The 15,000-nt window shown below is 30.7% G+C and overlaps 1 protein-coding gene across 3 annotated transcripts in view; it reads right to left on the bottom strand.

Annotated features, from left to right (window-relative positions):
- LOC137626309 (carbonic anhydrase-related protein 10-like) overlaps positions 1 to 15,000 on the bottom strand; it is a 306,847-nt gene that overhangs the window by 262,653 nt on the left and 29,194 nt on the right. The gene's annotated exons all lie outside the window — the stretch shown is intronic.

The raw sequence follows: 15,000 nt of genomic DNA, 5'->3' as shown, positions 1-15,000 counted from the left end.
ATATATGTATGTTTATATGTGTCTATATATGTATATATATATATGTATGTTTATATATGTGTCTATATATGTATATATATATATGTATGTATATATATATATATGTGTGTTTATATATGTATATATATATGTGTGTTTATATATGTATATATATATGTATAATGTATATATATACATATATATGTGGCTCAATTATAAATTTTATATATATATATATATATATATATACATATATATATATATATATATATATATACATATATATATATATATATATATATATATATATATATATATATATATATATCTCCTTTGGACAAGTTGTATACCAGCTTTTAAGTCTCCTTGATTATGTGAAGCTCCCCTTTCTTACGGGAGACCATACAGTCAAATAGCCGTGGGACATCTACTGAAGGAAAAGGTCGAGAGAGGAGTAAACTGAATCTATTGTGGTAGAAGTATCTCGATCTACCTGGATTTATCCTTCCTAGATGTGCTTGTTGGTGTCCTTAGTGTGGGATGTCACATGTTTGGAAGAAGGGCACTGACACCTATCTTATCCTTCCCAGACAATTAGACTGGCCATTCTATAAAAATATTTCCACATGATCTAATAAGTAAGGTGTTCCCCACATTGGTCTAACCTAAAAAATGAAAACCAGTCATTAGTTATAGCCACGTGAAATATTCTATTGTAATATCAGAGTGAGTCCCAATACTGAAACGTTGACCGTAGATTCTACGCGTCATATGTTAGTTTCCAAAAGTTTATTTACAGTAACGTGAACACAATTTTCACCGTTTAATCAATAAACTGGCTCTTCGTATTATTGGGTTTGTCTTGCTTTCCACGTAATTTTTAGCTGGAAAGTCAAAATTTCCACCTTGTTATAAATCTTCAAACCCAAATTACTTGCTGGATCACTTCCATTGCATTCATGAGGTATTGATCCTCGTCATATATACTTTGTTTTTACATTCATATCTTCAATTAGACTCTTATACACGTAATTGAAAGAAGCGTACTGCACTCAAAGCATGGAATGTTTTCAAGCACCAGAATTGCATGGAGTACCCACGGTGTTTCCGTATCGTATCGTTTGTTGGGTTTAGTGCTCATGTTTGGAGAGAGAGAGAGAGAGAGAGAGAGAGAGAGAGAGAGAGAGATTGGCGAGTTTATTGCTCATGTTTGAGGAGAGAGAGAGAGAGAGAGAGAGAGAGAGAGAGAGAGAGAGAGAGAGAGAGGAGAGAGAGAGAGAGAGAGAGATTGGTGAGTTTAGTGCTCATGTTTGGAGAGAGAGAGAGAGAGAGAGAGAGAGAGAGTGAGAGAGAGAGATTGGTGAGTTTAGTGCTCATGTTTGGAGAGAGAGAGAGAGAGAGAGAGAGAGAGAGAGAGAGAGAGAGAGAGAGAGAGAGAGAGAGATTGGTGAGTTTAGTGCTCATGTTTGGAGAGAGAGAGAGAGAGAGAGGAGAGAGAGAGAGAGAGAGAGAGAGGAGAGAGAGAGAGAGAGAGAGAGAGAGAGATTGGTGAGTTTAGTGCTCATGTTTGGAGAGAGAGAGAGAGAGAGAGAGAGAGAGAGAGAGAGAGAGAGAGAGATTGGTGAGTTTAGTGCTCATGTTTGGAGAGAGAGAGAGAGAGAGGAGAGAGAGGAGAGAGAGAGAGAGAGAGTGAGTCAGTTTGGGTTCATTGTATCATTCACTTTTTATATCGTTTTTGGAAGAGAATTTCTGGATTTATTACCCAAAGGAATATTTAAGTTTTAGTCCTTCTAGGAAGGATAAACTGGAACGTGACCAATCGTATACATCAAATTCTAGGAACGAATCTCAGAATTATTTGATTTACCGAGTGTTTTTTTTCTTCGTTATCTTGAGGGTAAATATAGTAAATTTATACCCTTTTGGTATGGAGTATTTGGTGTTGTATTTTTCCTCCCAGTGAGTAAGTTGAGTAATTATATATATTACCAAATTCCACAATTAGTTGTACGAGTTATATCATAGTAATTATACACCAATATTTGGTTCTTATTTTTTATTTTGTTGGTATTACGGACAAAATGAAATATGGAATAACAGTTTATTGTATGAGTTAGAACATACAAATTATATACCGATATTTGGTTAATATAAATATTTTTTATTTTGTTGGATATTAGACAAAATTGAATCAGGATTAACAGTTTATTGTATGAGTTAGAACATACAATTTATATACCGATATTTGGTTGATGATATTTTTTATTTTGTTGGATATTACAGACAAAATTACATCTGGAATAAGAGTAATAAGAGTTAAAGCATATAAGTTATACACCGATATTTGGCTAGTGTTGTTATTTTGATATTGTTGTGTATTACGGACAAAATGAAATCCCGTAATAAGTCAATTGTAGGAGTTAGATCTTACAAATTACACACCGATATCTGGGTAATTTTATTATTTTTTATTTTGTTGGATATTACGGAAATGAATTCCGGAATAATTTAATTGTATGAGTAAGATCATACAAATTATACACCGATATTTGGTTCATATTATTTTAGTTTTGTTGGGTATTACGAACAAATTGAAATAGCTAATAAGTCAATTGTATGAGTTAAATCAAATAAATTATACACGGATATTTCGTTCATATTATTTTGAATTTTTGGGGGGTGTTGCGGACGAAATGAAATCCGGAATAAGTTAATTATATGAGTAAGATCATGCAGATTATACACTGATATTTGGTTAATGTTATTATCTTTTATTTTATTGGGTATTAAAGACAAAATGAAATATGGAATAAGTCAGTTGTATGAGTTATACCATACAATTTATACACCGATATTTAGTTAATGCTATTTTTTTTATTTTGTTGGGTATTACGAGCAAAATGAAATCCCGTATAACAGCCGTTGAATCTACGATTTATTAGGGATATATAAATTTACACATACTTAATTGGCGTAATCAAATCCCAGATCTAGCGAGGTGTCAAAAATTCCGTACCATGTGGGGAAGCCAGGTGATGACACCACTCGGCTCGATGCTTAATTAACTTATTATATGAGCAGCCATGGAACTGTCTTGTCCAGATTCCTGCCATTAAACTAGGATGCTGTAGATTTTTTTTCTTTTTTAAATCATTTAAACTTTTTGCGGTTAAATGTCTGCCTTTTAGTATTTACGAAGAAAAATCATTTTTTTAGATTGATCGTGGGTAGATTATGAAGTCTGATTAGTATGTAGATACAGTGTTTATGCACACACACACATATATATATAATATATATATTTATACATATGAATATATATATATATATATATATATATATATATATATTATATATATATATACTGTATATATTTATTATATATATCATATATATAATAAATATATATATTTATCATATATATATAATTATATATGTGTTTGTATATATATTTACAGAATATATGGATATGTATAGTGTATATGTGTAATATACATATATATGCATATATTTATTATATATATATATATATATATATATATATATATGCATATATATATATATGCATATATATATATATATATGCATATATATACATATATATATATATATATATATATGCATATATATACATATATATCATATATATATGTATATATACATATATATATATGTATGTGTATATATATATATATATATATATATATGTATATATATACGTATATATACATATGTATATATACATATATATATCACATATTAGTATATGCTTCGAAGGTCCAAAAGTGTCCACCTGCTGTTTTTGTGGGAATGAGGGTACTAAATTAACGGTTCAAAGACAAAATGATGAGGATAATCAGCATGGATTCAGTAAGCAAAGAATGTCATTTATTTATTTATTGGGACATTATTTTGTGAGCTTTTCTTAGGTGCTTCATTATTAAGTGTTCAAAGAGAAGGCTGATTATTAAATAAAAAAGAATGCTTTCGTTTGTAATTCGTATGATACATTTCTTTTTTATTTAATGCCGATGTATTTAACACAATATTCAGAAAATTGATTTGCACAGCTTATTGAAGTCATACAGACTGACGTAATTCGAAACACCATTACATTATCCCAAAGTAATTAGGCATAAAAGAAAACAAGAGAAATCGGTCACACTGGTAGAGGCGCGCATACATACACAAAACCAGCACACAGATTACGCGTGCTAATTACCAGATCATGGAAGGTCATTATGTCAGGTTGTCATTTTCTTTGATTTATGATTTATATCATTTACGGTTTCTAAATAAAGAAATGGCTTACAGTAGGTTGCTAGGAAGATTTTTAAGACTCCAAAATTTCTGAATTGTAATAAAAATATCTCTAAGCTAAGCCATTATTTATTTTACATGTGGATATAATTTAGTTCTCACATGACATTTCACGTGATTTATTATTCGGTTCTGCATATAAATGCGTATTACGTAGCGATGCTATGCGATTTTATTTTCTAATAATTTGTAATGGACATTTGATATATTCAAAGTAGATGAAGATAATATGTATAAGCATGTTTATACATTACACACATGTACACATACAGGCGGTTAAGAATGCATTGGTATATGTGCGTGTCTGGATGTGAGGGTTTGTTTACTTTATACATCGATAGGAAGTTGAATTCGTAGGTTTTATATCCCTCGGTTTATTGATACACACATACACACACACACACATATATATATATATATATATATATATATATATATATATATATATGTGTGTGTGTGTGTATATGTGTATATATATATATATATATATATATATATATATATATATATATATATATATATATATATATGTATGTATGTGTATACTATATACTGTATATATATATGTATATATATATATGTGTGTATATATATATATATATATATATATATATATATATATGTGTGTGTGTGTGTGTGTATGTGTATATATATATATATATATATATATATATATATATATATATATATATATATATATATATATATACACACACACCTATTTATTGATTTGAATAAATATGCTTACAGATGTTTTATCTAACACTTTTACTTTGAGAAATAAAATGCATTGGAAGACGACACTAGGTGGATGAAAGTACCATATAACGTTAAATGGATACTCGTATGAGAATTGACGGGGAAAAGGAATATAACTCTAATAGGATCTCTTTTCTTTAGTTCCTTTCCTATATTTTGTTCAAGTCCTTTAGTCTTCAGGAGCTCGCACACAATCCTGGTGGCTGCCATAAAATGGAGCGGATTCTTGGTTCAATGTTCATTTTGCATGTCCGCTGGTTTAGGACTGTCGCCTTGTCATAAGTGTATGAAATTGAGCGGTTTTCTTCTCTTTGAATCGCATATAAGAAAGAAAATTGCATTTTAATTACTTTTCTCAAAACTATAAGATTTTGCTGAACTTCTTCAGTGACATACAAAGGTATGCTCTATTTTAGGGGTCATTGAAAGCTACGAACTTAATATAAACCAAAAAGTTTTGAAATTGAAATTACCATTACTGTTACTAGTTAAGCTACAATCCTAGGTGGAAAATCAGGATGCTATAAGTCCAAGGCCTCCAACAGGGAAAATAGCCCTGTGAGTAAAGGAAAAAAGGAAATAAACGGCAAGATAAGTAATGAACAGTCAATATAAAAGATTTAAAGAAAAACTACGACATTGTAATAGATCTTTAATAAAGAAAATATATAAAGATATGTCAGTCTGTTCAATATAAAAATATCCGCTCCATGTTTGAACTTTTGAAGTTCCACCGATTCAGTTGCTTGATATGAAAATCACAATTTGGTCACAGCTGGAATAAAACATTTATCATATTATTCAGGATTGGAGTTGTTTTCAATAATTATGTCACAACTATAATGTTACTCAGACCATCTATGTAAGGTTTTATGGTATCTTTTTGTCTTTTCTTACAGGCGTTAACCTGCGTCCAAATTTATGCAATTTTTTTTTAAGGCCGTAATTTACTGCTGTTTTAATCACAATAGCATTTTGTTAATAGATTAGAAGAACATTAGGCTTAGATTTATATATTGCATATATATTAACAAGTTAGTACCGGTGTCGAAATTGATAGCCTGTCATCAATATAATTAATTCCTCTTTTATTGAAGATCACCGGTCTTCCATTCAATGCTGCTTTTGATAGTGCCATGTCATTGTTTCGTTCAGTTCGTCATGCTTTATCTGTGGAAAAATATCTGTATACAATTAGTGATGCAAAGTCTAATTGATATAGATGCGAGGCCTTGATTTGATTGCAAGCCTACCGTGTTGGTGGCAGGCTATGAAAAAATGAAACTTGAAGACCATTAGTATTTCGTCAAAGTAGAGAGTATCCCATTGAATTCAGTGTTTTCAATAACCTCTCTTTGATATTTTTTAGATTCAAATTTCTTCCAGATACATAGTGAATTGATTTGTATCTTGAGATCAAACATCTCTCTTTCTTCTTTTAACAATTGAAGTAAATATCTTGTTATATATTTGCGACGTCAATTCTGTTATCATTTGTTTTCCATGATTGATGTGAATTCTTTTATGAGAAGAAATTTCAAATATCGAATTTGGAATTCATGTTGCTATAAAGGCTTAGGTGTAAGATCAGGTCCTTAATAGAGAGTGCAGAGCTAAAGCATAAAGTCTCACGTTTGCGTAGGAAGTGAGGACAATGGAGTTTTATCCTTTTTCATTGTTCTTATAAAGATATTCGAATTGAAACGAAATTGGGATCCAGAAAAACATTTAAAATCTACACACGTCGAGAGCTGTGAGGGTTGACATCAGAACCATCTGACGGCGTATTTGTGTGACTGATATTCTTATTCCCGAGTAATTGTTCCTTGTGAGAACTATTAATCTTCTCTCAATTACTATTGTGTATATGGGATATATCTGGTTTATGTAAACCATAGACTAGTGCAGATTTTCAATGATTCGTGTCTTTTATTTATGGTTTATTTTGGATTTTGCTATCATATAGCAATACATTGATTTTGGCATACCCTAATGACCTAACTCGCTCTCGTATTCCGCCAATTCATAGCTCATTTTTAAGCTAACCTTTGTTCTTTTTATATCATCAGTAACCTTATGCAATTATACAGCATTTATGAACTATTTTCTATTTGCTACTATTTATACAGCTTATACAAATAAGATAGTTCAATAACCTTTTAATTTTGAATTTTTTTTTGTGTCATTATGCCAATACTTAGCCTTTCTTTCATTTCTCAAGAAACCAAGATTTTGCTGAATTTCTTGAGTGGCATACAAAGGTACGTTCTATTTTAGGTGCCATTTTAAAGCTATGAAATTAATATAAACCAATAAGATTTGACATTAGAATTATTATTACTATTACTAGTCAAGCTACAATCCTAGGTGGAAAAGCAGGATGCCATAAGTCCAAGACCTTCAACAGGGAAAATATCCCAGTGAGGAAAGGAAATAAGGAAATAAACTACAAAATAAGTAATGAACAGTCAATATAAAATCTTTTATGAAAAGTAAGAACATCGAAATTGATCTTTCATACAGAAACTATATAAAGATAAAGTTATGTCGTCTTGTTCAACATAAAAATATTTGCTCCCTGTTTAAAATTTTGAAGTTCCACCGATTCAACGGCTTGATGGGAAAGTCACAATTTGGTCACAGCTGGAATAAAACATTATTTTTATTAATTACGCCTCCCTCTGTTTATTGCAATGAATGTTGATTGTAATATTTCAAAACAGTACATGTAGACATCATCGTTGATCATTATAAAAGGTTTCATTTTAGTAATAATCTTCCTTATGTAGGTTCTGAACTACTTTTTTTTTTTGCCTTTTTTTTCAACATTAAAAAAAAAAAAAAAGATTTTGTTGAACTATTTCAGTGGCATACAAAGGTACGTTCTATTTTAGGAGCCATTTCAAGCTACGAGATTTATATAAACTAATTAGTTTTGAAATTGGAATTATCATTATTACTATTACTAGTTAAATTACAATCCTAGGTGTAAAAGCGGGATGCTATAAGTCCATGGCCTCCAACAGGGAAAATAGCCCCGCGAGGAAATAAAATAAGGAATCAAACTACAAGGTAGGTTATGAATAGTAAATATAAAAGATTTAAAGACAAGTAACAACATTGAAATAGATCTTTGATAAAGAAACTATATGAAGTTAAAGTTATATCAGCCTGTTCAATATTTAAACATTCGCTCCTCGTTTGAATTTTGGAAGTTCCTCCGATTCAACTGCTTGAAATGAAAATCACAAAAAACATGCATCATATTAGGATTTTATTTGTTTTTGATAATTACGTCTCCCTTTGTTCATTTCAATGAATGTTTATTGTAATATTTCAAAACGGTACATGTAGACATCATCGTTGATCATTATAAAGGTTTCATTTTGGTCATAATATTCCTTAAGTAGATTTTGAGCAAGACTTTTTCTGTTTTCTTATCATACTTATGTCACAAGTATAATGTTACTCAGACCATTCATGTAAGGTTTTATCGTATCTTTTTTTCTTTTCTTACAGGCGTTAACCAGCGTCCAAATTTATGTGGATTGTTTTAAGGCCGTAACTTATTTCGGTTTTAATCACAATAGAATTTTGTTAATAGATTAGAAGAACATCAGGTTTATATTTATATACTGCATATATATTAACAAGGCAGTACTGATGTCGAAATTGATAGCCTGTCATCAATATAATTATTTCCTCTTTTATTGAAGATCACCGGTCTTCCATTCAATGCTGCTTTTGATAGTGCCATGTCATTGTTTCGTTCAGTCCGTCATGCTTTATTTGTGGAAAAATATCTTTATACAATTAGTGATGCAAAGTCTAATTGATATAGATGCGAGGCCTTGATTTGATTGCAAGCCTACCGTGTTGATGGCAGGCTATGAAAAAATGAAACTTGAAGACCATTAGTATTTCGTCAAAGTAGAGAGTATCCCATTGAACTCAATGTTTTCAATACCATCTCCTTTGATATTTTTTGGATTTGAATTTCTTCCAGATACGTAGTGAATTGATTTGTATCTTGAGATCAAACATGTGTCTCTTTCTTCTTTTAACAATTGAAGTAAATATCTTGTTATATATTTGCGACGTCAATTCTGTTATTTGTTTTCCGAGATTGATGTGAATTCTTTTATGAGAAGAAATTTCAAATATCGATATCGGAATTGGTGATGCTATAAAGGCTTAGTTCTTAGATCAGGTCCTTAATAGATAGTGCAGAGCTAAAGCATAAAGTCTCACGTTTGCGTAGGAAGTGAGGGCAGTGGAGTTTTATTATTTTTCATTGTTCTTATAAAGATATTCGAATTGATACGAAATGGGGATCCAGAAAAACATATGAAATCTACACACGTCGAAAGCTGGTGGGTTGACATCAGATATGAATGATATGTTTATTTCATTGTGATTGTTACCTGTAAGAACTCTTTATCCTTTCTCAATTAATACAGTCTATATGAAAATCTGTTACATGATTTGGGATATATTTTTTTTGTAATCCATAGATTAGTGAAGTTTTTCCATGGCTCCTGTCCTTTATTTATGATTTTGGTTTTTGCTATCATATAACAGTACATTGATTTTGGCATACCCTAAAGAGCTAACTCGTTGTCGTATTCCGCCAATTCTTGGCTCCTTTTTAAGCAAATTCTTTTCTTTTTACATCGTCAGTAACCCTATGCAATTATACAGCATCTATGAACTATTTTCTATTTACTACTATTTAGACAGCTTAGACAATTAACATAGTTCTACACACTTTTAATTTTGAATTTTTTTTATGTCATCATGGCAATACTTGGCCTTTCTTTCAACATTTCTCATGAAAACAAGATTTTGCTGAATTTCTTGAGTGGCATACAAAGGTACGTTTTATTTTAGGTGCCATTTAAAGCTACGAAATTAATGTAAACCAATAATTTTGTCATTGGAATTATTATTTCTATTATTAGTTAATCTACAATCCTAGGTGGAAAAGCAGGATGCCATAAGTCCAAGGCCTTCAACAGGGAACATAGCCCTATGAGGAGAGGAATTACGGAAATGAACTACAAGATAAGTATTGAACAGTGAATATAAAATCTTTGAAGAAAAGTGAGAAGATTAAAATCGATCTTTAATAAAGAAACTATATAAAGATAATGTTATGTCGGCCTGTTCAACATAAAAACAGTTGCTCCCTGTTTAAAATTTTGAAGTTCCACGGATTCAACGGCTTGATGGGAAAATCACAATTTGGTCACAGCTGGAATAAAACATTATTTTTATTAATTACGCCTCCCTTTGTTTATTTCAATGAATGTTGATTGTTATATTTCAAAACAGTACATGTAGACATCATCATTGATCATTATAAAGGTTTTATTTTAGTCATAATATTCCTTAAGTAGATTCTGAGCGTTCTTTTTTTTCTTTTTCTTTTTTCTCATCGTACTTATGGAACAAGTATAATGTTACTTTGACCATCCATGTAAGGTTTTATCGTATCTTTTTGTCTTTTCTTAGAGGCGTTAACCAACGTCAAAATTCATGAGGATTTTTTGAGGCCGTAATTTATTGCTGTTTTAATCACAATATCATTTTATTAATAGATTAGAAGAATATTAGGTTTATATTTATATACTGCATATATATTAACAAGGCAGTACTGGTGTCGAAATTAATTGATAGCCTGTCATCAATATAATTAATTCCTCTTTTATTGAAGATCACCGGTCTTACATTCAATGCTGCTTTTGATAGTGCCATGTCATTGTTTCGTTCAGTCCGTCATGCTTTATTTGTGGAAAAATATCTGTATACAATTAGTGATGCAAAGTCTAATTGATATAGATGCGAGGCCTTGATTTGATTGCAAGCCTACCGTTTTGGGGGCAGGCTATATAAAAATGAAACTTGAAGACCATTAGTATTTCGTCAAAGTAGAGAGTATCCCATTGAACTCAATGTTTTCAATAACATCTCTTTGATATTTTTTAGATTTGAATTTCTCCCATATACGTAGTGAATTGATTTATATTTGAGATCAAACATGTCTCTCTTTCTTCTTTTACCAATTGAAGTAGATATCTTGTTATATATTTGCGACGTCAATTCTGTTATCATTTGTTTTCCGAGATTGATGTGAATTCTTTTATGAGAAGAAATTTCAAATATCGAATTCGGAATTGATGTTGCTATAAAGGCTTAGGTCTTAGATCAGGTCCTTAATAGAGAGTGCAGAGCTAAAGCATAAAGTCTCACGTTTGCGTAGGAAGTAAGGACAATGAAGTTTTATAATTTTTCATTGTTCTTATAAATATATTTGAATTGAAACGAAATGGGGATCCAGAAAAGCATAAAAAATCTACACACGGCGAAAGCTGTGAGGGTTGACATCAGATGGTTGACGGAATATTTGTGTGAATGATATTCTTATTCCCGATTAATTGTTCCTTGTGAGAATTATTAATCCTCTCTCAATTAATAGTGTATAAAAATCTGTTACATGATTTGGGATATATCTGGTTTATGTAAACCATAGACTAGTGCAGATTTTCCATGATTTGTCTCTTTTATTTATGGTTTATTTTGTTTTTTTTATATCATATAGCAATACATTGATTTTGGCATACCCTAATGACCTAACTCGCTCTCGTATTCCGCCAATTCTTAGCTCTTTTTTAAGCTAACTTTTGTTCTTTTTATATCAACAGTAACCCTATGCAATTATATAGCATTTATGAACTATTTTCTATTCTACTATTTAGACAGTTTAGACAAATAAGATAGTTCAATACACTTTTAATTTTGAATTTTTTTTTATGTCATACTTGGCCTTTCTTTCATTTCTCAAGAAAACAAGATTTTGCTAAACTACTTCAGTGACAAACAAAGGTACGTTCTATTTTAGGTGCCATTGAAAGCTACGAATTTCATATAAACTAATAAGTTTTGAAATTGGAATTATCTTTATTACTATTCTTAGTTAAATTACAATCCTAGGTGTAAAAGTGAGATGCTATAAGTCCAAGGCCTCCAACAGGGAAAATAGCCCCGTGAGGAAAGAAAATAAGGAAATAAACAACAAGGTACGTTATGAATAGTAAATATAAAAGATTTAAAGAAAAGTAACAACATTGAAATAGATCTTTAATAAAGAAACTATATGAAGATAGTTATATCAGCCTGTTCAATATTTAAACATTCGCTCCTTGTTTGAACTTTTGAAGTTCCTTCGATTCAACTGCTTGATATGAGAATCACAATTTGGTCACAGTTGGAATAAAACCTGCATCATATTATTTAGGATTTTATTTGTTTTTGATAATTACGTCTCCCTTTGTTCATTTCAATGAATGTTTATTATAATATTTCAAAACGGTACATGTAGACATCATCGTTGATCATTATAAAGGTTTTATTTTAGTCATAATCTTCCTTAAGTAGATTTTGAGCAAGACTTTTTCTGTTTTCTTATCATACTTATGTCACAAGTATAATGTTACTCAGACCATCCATGTAAGGTTTTGTCGTATCATTTTGTCTTTTCTTACAGGCGTTAACCAGCGTCAAAATTTATGCGGATTGTTTTAAGGCCGTAATTTATTTCTGTTTTAATCCCAATAGCATTTTGTTAATAGATTAGAACATCATCAGGCTTAGATTTATATATTGCATATATATTAACAAGGCAGTACTGGTGTCGAAATTAATTGATAGCCTGTCATCAATATAATTAATTCCTCTTTTATTGAAGATCACCGGTCTTCCATTCAATGCTGCTTTTGATAGTGTCATGTCATTGTTTCGTTCAGTCCGTCATGCTTTATTTGTGGAAAATTATCTGTATACAATTAGTGATGCAAAGTCTAATTGATATAGATGCGAGGCCTTGATTTGATTGCAAGCCTACCGTTTTGGGGGCAGGCTATATAAAAATGAAACTTGAAGACCATTAGTATTTCGTCAAAGTAGAGAGTATCCCATTGAATTCAGTGTTTTCAATAACATCTCTTTGATATTTTTTGGATTTGAATTTCTTCCAGATACATAGTGGATTGATTTGTATCTTGAGATCAAACATGTCTCTTTCTTCTTTTACCAATTGAAGTAGATATCTTGTTATATATTTGCGACGTCAATTATGTTATCATTTGTTTTCCGAGATTGATGTGAATTCTTTTATGAGAAGAAATTTCAAATATCGAATTCGGAATTGATGTTGCTATAAAGGCTTAGGTCTTAGATCAGGTCCTTAATAGAGAGTGCAGAGCTAAAGCACAAAGTCTCACGTTTGCGTAGGAAGTGAGGATAATGGAGTTTATCCTTTATCATTGTTCTTATAAAGATAATTGAATGGAAACGAAATGGTGATCCAGAAAACATTTAAAATCTACACACGTCGAGAGCTGTGAGGGTTGACATCAGATGGTTGACGGCGTATTTGTGTGAATGATATTCTTATTCCCGATTAATTGTTCCTTGTGAGAATTATTAATCTTCTCTCAATTAATAGTGTGTATAAAAATCTTACATGATTTGGGATATATCTGGTTTATGTAAACCATAGACTAGTGCAGATTTTCCATGGTTCGTGTCTTTTATTTATGATTTATTTTGGTTTTTGCTATCTTATAATAGTATATTGACTTTGGCTTACCCTAAAGAGCTAACTCGCTCTCGTATACCGCCAATTCTTAGCTCCCTTTTAAGCTAATTTATGTTCTTTTTATATCGTCGGTAATCCTATCTAACTGTACAGCATTTATGATGTGTTTTCTATTCTTTTTTTTTTTTTTCAGACAGCTCAGACAACATAGATCAACATTATTTTAATTTTTTTTTCCTTTTGTCAATACTTAACCTTTCTTTCAACACTATCCTCTCCCTTTACTAACATTTCTTTTCCTTTCTAATGGTCATTTTCAAAGTAATCTTTAAGTTTTCAGAATTTATATCTGTATATGCTAACATATTTTGGCCATGATTACGTTATAAGTTTTATCAGTCTGTATGCCAACATTATCTTAATTATATAATTTGCTGTGATTACTTGAAACAGACTTCATTTCGCCGCCAATAAGATAGTATTATTATTCTGCCTCTCAGAACTTTTATCCATTGTTTTAAGTGCTTATATTTACCTATAGGCTGTACTGACCTGAATTTTGCTTTTCTCAATGAATATAAATTTAATTATTACTTTAACAGCCTCATTTTACTTTAAATACAAATTTCAAATGCCACAATTGATGTCTAGTTGTCATATTAATACCCTTTACTGTTATTTAATATTGCAATTTGTTCAGCGAGATGAACCACTCTTTCGTGCTTTTTTAAGCCCAGTTTGATAAATGCTCAAACTTCCCAAACCTGTTTCACCCTTATTTTTTTCTAGCCTATAGCAATTTAGGAATTACTGTCATATATATATACATATATATATATATATATATATATATATATGCATATATGTATATATTTATGTATATTTATTTATTGTATCAATACCGCTCATTAGTCCGTCCCCTGGACCAACGGCAGTGTAATATTTAATTCTTTTCTCGCCCTTGTTCAGTAATCTCAACACAACTGTTTTACTTTTTAATTTCCTGTATTTTTCACGTTTAGACCAGAGTCAATCAATCATTGTCCTTCGTAGTTTTAAACATCACCTTCATTATGGTTTGGTCTTCCAATGTTGCAACATACAGTTCTCTCTCTTGAAACAACTTTCATTTTTTTTTTTTTTTTTTTTTGTCACATTGTGCATTCTGGAAAGCCCAAAGTTACTGGCTTGATGTAATTATTGCACCAGGAAACTTCGGGAATACTATTGTTTATTTGCCTGACGTAATATAATATACATAGTAACCACTTACGGGATACTTCCTCACACCAAGGGATCCACAACTCTATTTTGCCATTATGTTGAATTAATGTACGAGGCAT

This window comes from Palaemon carinicauda, chromosome 33 (assembly GCF_036898095.1).
Source record: "Palaemon carinicauda isolate YSFRI2023 chromosome 33, ASM3689809v2, whole genome shotgun sequence".
NCBI lineage: Eukaryota > Metazoa > Arthropoda > Malacostraca > Decapoda > Palaemonidae > Palaemon > Palaemon carinicauda.
The sequence above is the reverse complement of the archived record's forward strand: the minus strand, read 5'-3'. Positions and strand labels throughout refer to the sequence as shown.